The sequence below is a fragment of the Hibiscus syriacus genome, unplaced genomic scaffold (genome assembly GCF_006381635.1).
Source record: "Hibiscus syriacus cultivar Baekdansim isolate YM2019G1 unplaced genomic scaffold, ASM638163v2 tig00111659_pilon, whole genome shotgun sequence".
Lineage (NCBI taxonomy): Eukaryota > Viridiplantae > Streptophyta > Magnoliopsida > Malvales > Malvaceae > Hibiscus > Hibiscus syriacus.
Genome location: NW_024063149.1, coordinates 1,197,087 through 1,206,044, shown reverse-complemented (window position 1 = coordinate 1,206,044; position 8,958 = coordinate 1,197,087). Strand labels below are relative to the sequence as shown.

The 8,958-nt window shown below is 32.5% G+C and overlaps 1 pseudogene; it reads right to left on the bottom strand.

The window, feature by feature from the left end:
• Nucleotides 1–6,170: 6,170 nt before the first annotated feature.
• On the bottom strand, nucleotides 6,171–7,515 carry LOC120167022 (annotated as a pseudogene).
• Between the last annotated feature and the right edge of the window lie 1,443 nt (nucleotides 7,516–8,958).

The window sequence follows — 8,958 nt, the reverse complement described above, 5'->3', positions numbered from 1 at the left end:
ACGATTAGAACCGAAACAACCGATTTGAAACGAGTTGAGGCCTGCAACTACATAGTTTCCTTAAGACAGATTTTCAGCCACTCCTTGGTGCTTGAGATCTTTGGTCGCCTGTCTTCCAGGATGCAACAACGATATGATCAACACATAGTAGCACAACTATCGAGATCACAAATTATTCATTGTCTTCGTCTATCACCAAGAAAAAACTAGAGGCGAAAACTTTTTGAATAGTTTTGAGTTGTTTTTAATTATATTAACCTAGTAGGTTAACACGGAATTTATAGGGATTTCACATTGTGAACAATTTGAAATTTTTGACATAATCAAACATTAATGAGAATCAAACAATTAAGCAATTTTCAAAATTATTGTTCTGATTAAAGAAACTTTTTAATATTTATCATTTTAATTCCAAAACAAATTTTGAAAAGATAGGCTCTATTTGAGGAAAAAATATCATATTTGAGTTAAAATATTAGTAAGCCCACAAAAAACTTGACCAGTTCAGATATTAACATTACCCATATTATGCACTTCTTCACATTTAACCAACAATTTGTTTTACATTTTCCTCAACAACATTTGAATCAATTTCTTATTCAAAACTAAAAAATTATCGAATTTTTCCAACGGTTATATAGGTCTCACTTGTATCCACTATCCTAAAATCTGGAGTACATGTTTCTCCATGGACAACAAGCATACATGGTTATGGCATGTGCCCTCCACGTAGAGCCACTGTTTTCCATTATGGCGTTGCACCAGTGAATAACCTCAACCACAATCTCGTTTCCCTTCAATGTTGCGATCATAGCTTGAGCAAACTTAACAAGAAAAAAAGAGAGAGGATGAAGTACATAGATGGTATCTCTATTATAGGATATTATTTTATTGAGTTTTCTAACTACTAAAAGTTATAAAATAGTCTTTTTATTATAGAATGTTGTTTTATTAAGTCTCTTGACTATTAAAAGTTATAAAATGATCATTCAACTATTCATATATTCCTAACTCCTCATTTTGTATTAAAAAATTGACGATCGTCCAAGTTGAATATTAATCTATTGATTGAGATATAATAAAATATAATCATAAAATCGTTTGAGCTGTATTTTGTGGATCCACTCTCTATTTATATTATTCCGTCGAGCCCGTTTTTGAAACATTATACCATCAAGTCAATACTTGAAAGCAACAACAATGCTCGTAAACATCATTAAAATATGATTTTATCATATATGATTTTATCATATATGAATTAGCATGTTAATGTTTAGCTCAGGCGCCACTACTTTTTCAATGGAAAAGTACACGTTTGGAATAGATGAATAGGTGAGTGGTAATTGTGTAACTTTTAATAGTCAGAAGACTTAACAAAATAACGTCCTATAAGTGAGACTATTTTGTAACTTTTAAAAATTAAATAACTCAATAAAACAGTTCTTTACAGTAAGTGGACCATTTGTATACTTTACCCGAAAAAGTAAAAGAAATGAAGAATAAATGAAGCTTTTTGTATTCAACCTTTTTCTCTCACCCAGGTACAACGTAGCCCTAACCTAAAGGTGGGCTGTTGCCTCATAGTGGGTTACAGTGACAGAACCAATGATACCAGACACTGTATCAACTTTTTGGGGCAGCTTGTTTATTAGAAAATCGCCCCCCCCCCCTCCCATTCTCATTTAGGAGCATGCAACTGCAAAATAATGGTTTAGAGGGAGTAAATGGTATTGCATTATTTACAATGATATAGCTAGATTATCCTTTGCCAATAATGATCTCTCCATTGCATCTTTTCCTGCTAAGCTCTTTATGCATATGGACTGCCCAAATATTTTCTAAATCCTGCAATTATCCTTTGTTTAAGTGTATATAAATGAATATAACATTCAATCATTTATTCATGAACAATTTGTATAATGTTTATTTATGTTTGTTTATCAAGTTAAAGAAACAAGTATAAATCAAATTTTTATATTCTTTTAATAAACTAATGAACACGAATAAATGTGTGATTTGTTCGTTTATGTTCACATACAAGCTTATTCATCTACTCGTTTGTATGGTTCTCATTTCATTTTATTCTTTTACAATTTAAATATCAGTGAAAGTATAGAATAAATTGAATGTATGATGAACTTTAGAGTTTAAACTATGAAACTTAAGGAGTTTAAGGATTAATAGTGTAATTTCACATATTTCTGAACATATAAAAGAGCATGCTCAAGAATATCAACATGTTATAGAACGCTAAATAAACATATTTATGAATATTAAAAGAGTATGCATGCGAATGTTAATTAAATTGAACACAATCTTACTCGTTTTAACTTGATTTATTTACACCCCAATCGATGCCACAAAGTTACCATGATTTGATACCTCCAACTGTATCAACTAGGCCTCAAACATGGAGTGGTCACTTAGATAAACCCATTATTGTGCCCAATTATTCTCTATGATCTGATCAGACACATCTCCAACTTTTTCTAATATTTAATATATGTTTTATCTTATATTAGAATTCTTTTTTATTTTTGGTAGTAAATCAAAAAGTACAAAATTCAGGTACAGCCAAAGCTAAGGTCAACTATATGATACAAAGTTATAAGATGCGGCCTTAGCTACCCTATTCCCTAGACTATAGCATGGGTGAGCGAGTGTATATAACTCTAATTCACAATTCCTCAAACACCATACGTCGAAAAGCTAAAGCTAAAGCTACTAACCATGGATGGACCGGGAGAGCGCAAACAATCGTCTTCTAAATTTTCGTATTGTTTAAGTTTTTTTATATTTTTAATTGAATAATTTATTTTACTTCACTAAAGTTTTATAAATTTATTCTTCTAAAATTTTATAAATTTGTCTCCTTATATTATATCTTGCATCCCTAGTAGTAACAATTGTTTCTATTCACCCTTCCACTCTAGATTTGCACGTCCACTAATCTCTTCCATGCAGAAGGTCTTTCCATAGGCAAGAGAGATATATTTTCAGGGGCGAATGCATATGACTCCGTAGGGGATTAAATGCATACAAATTATTTTAGATTATATATTTAATATAATTCAATATATTAAAGGAATAAGGAGAAAAAGAAAAGAAATTATGTATACCCATTATACTAAAAAAAGTATTAAAAGTTTTGGACCTTTATTTCTAAATCCACCAGTGATATATATATATATATACACACTAAAATGGATGTTAAACTTTGTAATGTCCCAAAACCTGGGTCAATTAGACTTCCCAAGGTAGTTGGACCAAGTTATATAGGTATTGTGCTTAAGTAAGGTCCAAGAGTTAAGAGTAAGTGATGGTTTTAAGTAAAAGTAAAAAGGAGGGAGACAAAAATGTAGTTTACCCATAGTTGGTTTTAAAGTTTATAAACCCCCTTATTTAGCTAGATTTCACGGGAACCTTCCACAAAAAATATCTCCCATCTTTCTCGTTCTCTTCTCATTTCTTCTTCCTTCCCCAAGAGAAAACAAAAAGATAGAAGTTTCTTGAATCCCAAACCTAGTTTGAAGAAACCAAGGTAAGAATCATATTTCTTACCCCTTAAGCTTCATTTCAAGCCCTTAATCTTTAGTTTTGAGTAAGATTTTAGAAAATGAGTTATTGGGAGTTGAGAGAAATCAAGTGTTTTAAGCTTGGATTTGAGTTGTAGGAGTTGTATTTAAGCTTAATCTAACCTCTAGTTGAGTAGTAATCAATTTCCTTGCTTGGTTTAGTTAAAGAGGTGAAAAAGAATTTCAACAAAGGATGAAGGTAAGGTGAATCCTAGTTTATTCAAGAGGAGTTTAGCAACCAAGAAGGCCAGGTAACACACTTATAGCTTTCTCATACCAAGTGTAGATCATGGAAAGTTAAGATGTGTTAGAAATTTAAGTTTAAATCATGTTTAACAATTTCCATGGTAGATTGTTCATTTGATATTATAAGGATGTTAATAAGCCTTTATTATGACCCCTGTTGATCAAATAAAACTTTAAGCATGTTTGAGGACCTCACTAAGGTATTTAGGATTGAGAAATATAGTTTTTCGTACTTGTTTTATGACTTATGTAGGTAGAGTATCGATACTATAGGGATAGTATCAATACTTGTTCTTCGTTTTGGGCAATTTCGTGAGTTTCTAGGCAAGAGTATCAAAACTTTTGGCTCAAAGTTGTGAAACTCCAAGACAGTTTCGAAACTGGGCAGAACAAAATGTTTATAAGTATCGGTACTTATATAAAGTATCGATACGCGTGGGCTAGTATCTATATTTTCATTATAATTTGGGCAAAAATATCAGTTTTTAAGGGAATTAGACTCGAGGAAATCCAACACTTCTTTTTATCGTCAAATAAGACTACAAGTGAGAACGCTAAGAAAGTTTAATTCAAACGTAGAAACCATAATAAAGTAAGATCAAATAATACTAGCCTTATTTGAATGCTTGGGAAAACGACTAGGACACCCGAGTAGACTAGAGAGGTGTATGAGCTCTGAGATGCAGAACCCTCAGTCTCATCATGATGTCTATCATAGAGTAGAGAGTGAGTATACAAGTATACTCACCAAAGCAATACAGAAAAGATCAGTAGATTAGATAGAAAAGTAATAGACTTGAATCTTTAAGCCTTTCAATGAATTGCAATTAGTATGTTTTAGCCGTTAGTGGCGCTGAGCTACCATCAGATGTTTCTGTGGGCAGGTTAGTAGATACATCAGTTGAGAAGCTTTAAAAAGACCGAGGTCCTGATCCAGTGCAGAGCATAGTACGCCACAAGTTTCTTAAGTGGCATGTATATTCATGATTTCAGTTGTATTGAGTTGTAAAGTCAGTTAAGAGTCAGTATGTAGGTATCTATATATTTTGAGGGCTCTTAGATATAAAGAGTCGTTTTAAAGTACAAGAAAGTAAGAATAAGTTGATTAGCCACTTCGGTGGTTACGTGTAGCACCTTAAACCAGTCGACTGTGTGTCGTACCGGTTAGGTATTTAACATTATTTATAGGATGAAAAATCATTTTTCTATTGCCAAATGCATTCCCAAATACATTGATTAAACACAAACAATCTCAATATATTATTACAAGCCCAGCCCATAATAATACTTAACCAGTGTTAGTTTCAGAATACTCATTTTTATTTTAGGAATTTTATTATATACTTTACCAAACAAAAGTAAAATTAAATATACAATTAAAATTATCTTTATTAATAAAATCTGATAAAAGAGTTTTCACTACCATCAACTCACTTGTAAAACTTGTTTACGCCAACAACACTCTCATTTCGATCACCTTGCAGCATTTGAAGACAACACACAACCTTCCAAATCTCCAATATAAATAAATAAATAAATATAACACCCAATAAAATATTGGCAGAAGAATACATTTTACAGTAAAAGCTAAGCTCTGCCACTACCCTATTCCTCTGAACCATTCAATCGGTGGGTTAACTCTTCCTTTGGACTTATTTGACAGCCTTAAGCTCCACCTCTCAAGCAAATCCATCAATTTCATCTGCATCAAGCGTTGCTCTTACAATTTCGAAACGTACGAATGATTTTATATTAAATCGAATCAACACATTTGTAATCGAAAATGAATCATCATGTGATGTCTTTCTTAGTATTTGATCAGATCTTCAGTTGGTTTTTGTGAATCTATGTTATGGTTGGCAAATATAGAGAAAGATCATGTATGCTCCATTGTTAGTTAACCACAGTAGGTATGAACAAGGATATAAATTGTAAAGGCGATCGCATTTTCAGCTGCGTTACATTTATTGTAATTGTGATAATAGTAGGTTCTATTGTAAGTACAACGATCGTATGATAACAATTTTCGATGACAATTCAACTACTGTATAACAATTGTTATCCTAATAGTGGACCGCTATTTAAATTCTTGAGCACAAAGCACAATACGTGCCGACTTTGCAATGAAAGAAGTTGCTTGAAATTATTAAGTACCCTAACTTTCTTTTTACATGAACACAGGCAATTCTATTGATAGCATTTCCATACCATCAATGAAGATACAAAAAAGTTTAGTTGATGGGAGCATCTCTTGTCTTGTACTCCTCCATTTCATCACTAAAATGCTTGTCACCAACTTTGCCTTTTTGACATGTCAATGTCTGGTTTTTTTCTTACAAAACAGTGGGTTCAGGGGCTTCCCTGTTGAACCCATCTTGAGAATGCTTCAAGAGTGTTCATGTCGGCTCTGTAGTGCTTTTGTGTGAATTCAAGCAGCATAGGCCATTTAAAATCCGGGTATACTCTAGGGGCACAAGCGTCCACCAACTCTGCTGGTGGGGCAACCACTTGATCACCCCTTGGACACAAAAAGAAAGCAAGTGATTTTCTTGTGGTGTGGCAGTTCACAACCGCTCGGTGCAAGCAACTTTTGTATCTTCCATTTGACAAAGCCTGAAGTGGACTTAAATCATCAGACCAAAGCATTTTTTTACAGTTCAAAGATGTTATGAATTAGATGAATAGAGTATGTTACCATGAAGGTGTCGCCGATGTTAACGACGAACGCTTCGAAATTCGGGGTAATCAAACGCCATTTGTTGTCGACAAACACTTGAAGACCGCCGACTCGGTCTTGGTGAAGGATGGTTAAAGACGTTGGATCACAATGAGGCCCTGTCCCTAAAGCGAGGTCTGGTTTTTGGCAAGGAGGATAATAATTCAACCTCATTATCGAATCGTTTCTTCGAAAAATTCCCTGAAATGTGCTCTGTTTACGCCTAGACTGATGGCTAAAAGCTCCATGATCCCTAGGGAAAGTTTGCTCATGGCCTCGCAATACTTCTGGTAAACATTCCTGCACACAATTTGAACACAAGAATTCAGCATCACCAGCAAAAACACAAGCAAAAAAAAAAGGGGGGGGGGTAGGTAATTGACATTAGATTCTGTTACCCGAAATGCCTGAATTCATCTCCCATTTGATTAACAATGTAGTTTTCGACCATCATCGACGCGTCTCGATGAGCCGAGTACCTAAAGGAAAGTGTTTCCTTCCAAGGCAGCTTGGAGGAGAATCTACCAGTGAAGCTACTAGCATATCCACCGAGCTCACCAACTTTTCTCTGAGCCCTTTGCTTTTCTCCCAATGGTAATTCAAAGAAGTAATCCATGTACTTATGAGCATCAGTCAAGAGTGTTGCATCAACTCCATGATTTACCACAAGAAAGAAACCATGCTGCATACATGCCTCACCAACAAGCCTTGAAGCTTCTGCAGCAGAGACAGGGTCACCAGAGAGGAATCCTCCGAGGTCGATGAGCGGTACGTGGAGTTCCGGTGCATTAGCGCAAGGCTTCTCGTCGTCGGGCCATATAAATTGTTGTGGTATGTGGGATTGGTGCTTAAGCACAGAGGCATCAAAGACCAGTTGTTTTTGCTCATCATCTTTGTGATGGCGAGGCATGGAGGCTATGCTGGAGATAATTGCCATTGCATCAAGAGTGTGATATATTTTGAGGCCAAAGATAGGTAGATATATATATATATATATATGATTGAGTGATTGTAAGAGTAGTTAATGGAGAAGAAGAGGAGGGAGTGACATAAATTTGAGAGGTGTGATGAAAGAAACGCCAAAAGCTGCTCTCATAGGGGAAATCAGTGCACAAAATTTGGAATCTTATTGCACCTTTCTTCCCCTCTCCCCCTATATATAATATATATCCCCAAATCCAACTTTTTTTTCCTAAAGAAAATCCAATTATTGAGGTTCTAATCTATTCAAAAATTGAATAAAATTATAATATTCGGACCATTTTTAATTTACAAGTTTAAAGAATCACGATGAATTTTTTTATTGAATTTAATTCATTCTTTTCAAATAAATAATTATTTTTTAATTTTTCCTTATTTTTTATAACTTCCACAATTTATTAACAATTTTTCATTTTTAAATATTTTTATGTAAAATTAAAAAAAATCAAAATTTATATAAAAGTAAAATAATTGACGTTTGTTTAACGAGTATCTTACTTTGTCATTACTTGATGCATTTTGATAAAAAAATAGAAATTCAAGATGAAAAAAATTAAAAAAATTAAAATGATATTTTCTGAAAGATTTGAGGACCAAAAATTAAGATTGGGCCAACTCTATTTAGTTTCTTCCCAAATTAGAATCAAACAAAAGTTAGAACAAAACAAAAACTTAATATTTTTTTTAGTATTATAAAAATAAGTAAGGTTTAACACCTATTATCCTATGGAAATTGGAAACACTAGAATTAGACAACTCGTCGTTTAAAATGTTAAAGTAGTGATTTTAAAATTTTTAATTTATTTTTTGATTTGATAAATTCAAATTTATATATATATATATATATATATATATATATATATATATATATATATATATTCATTTTTATATCATATTAAAATTTAACAATTATTCATGTACATGGAATTTTTATTAGCGATAAGACATTCGATCTGAACTCAATGATTTTGAATTGCTTTGATCTGAATGGATTAATTTTCTTTTTAAAAATTAGGTTTAGAACAGATCGAGTCGAATGTTTTAAGAATAAGATTGGATTCAATCAAGTTCAGATTTAGGATAAAAAAATCAACCCAAATTAAGATAATATTATAATTTTTCTTTATATATTCAGGGATAATTATAATAATATAATTTTTATATTATTTTTAATTAGATCCTTATTTTGCGTAATAGCATAAATTTTTTTATATATATTTGAGTCTCGAATGGTCAAATACGTATTTTTATCTCAAAAATCAAGTCGGATGAAATCCTCCTAACCTCCGAACGAATTGAGTGCGGGGGAAGGAGTTTATTTTTAGATCAGGTTCAGTTGGATCAAAAACTTTCATAATTATCCTTATAATATAATAAATGAAACATAAATCCTAAATTTTAAATTTATATATAAAATGAATTTAGTGGAATGATATTATT